Genomic DNA, 907 nt, shown 5'->3' on the forward strand with positions numbered 1-907 from the left:
CAGGTAGGAGTTCCACTGGACAGAAAAAAATATATAGCTATGATGACAAGATCTGCAGCCACAGACACACCCTTTAGCCAGTATCTAGCTAACTGAGCTTTGCTCACACACACATATATATAGTTAAACCCATGGAAAAATCCGGGGACACCAAACAGACACTCATCCAGTGTAGTGAAGACCTAGTGAATCTTTACACCAGGTCACTGACACCTACCTGCATCTCTTCACATCTTTTGGTGAGAGCCACTCGTCACACGTCCACTTCCAGTTCCCCTGACACTGACACTTTTGGAAAGAAAAAGAGACATTCAGGAAGTATTCATGACGTGGTCAAACTGGCTGGATCTGATAGAGAAGGAAGATGATCGTAAAGATGAGAAAAGAAACTTTCTGGAGGGACAGATTTCATGTTGTGTAGCTCTGGGATGGACAGAATGATGTATCTGAATGAGTTAACAGGTGGAAAGGACGAGGTCACAAAGGAAACGGTGAAAACACAAGATGTATAAAAGGGTGAAAAAGGAGTAGCAGTTAATTCACGATTAGAATTCAGCATATCTGTGTGTGGACACAGAGAGGCTTCCATCAATGAGACTTGAGCCTCTTCCCATACAATGTCATTGTAACTCTTCGTTACGTCATGGAACAGTTGGACGGCTCTTTCTGCCTTTTGTCACCGCCTTAGACAGTAGACAAGGCTGGAAATAAACAGCAAACACTTTGGTGCAAATAGTGACAGAAAGCCAGAGCGGGTGGATAATGTAGTAATCAATAATGCCAGCAGTAATGATAGCTATCAGTAACCACATTTATTGTTTGTTTTTTTTAATATTATTTTTATGGCTGAGAAACAGAAACTTTTGCAGACTGGACCTTTACATGGTCGTCTCCATTCACAGTATTT

Source organism: Cynoglossus semilaevis, chromosome 9 (genome assembly GCF_000523025.1).
Source record: "Cynoglossus semilaevis isolate Cse_v1.0 chromosome 9, Cse_v1.0, whole genome shotgun sequence".
Lineage (NCBI taxonomy): Eukaryota > Metazoa > Chordata > Actinopteri > Pleuronectiformes > Cynoglossidae > Cynoglossus > Cynoglossus semilaevis.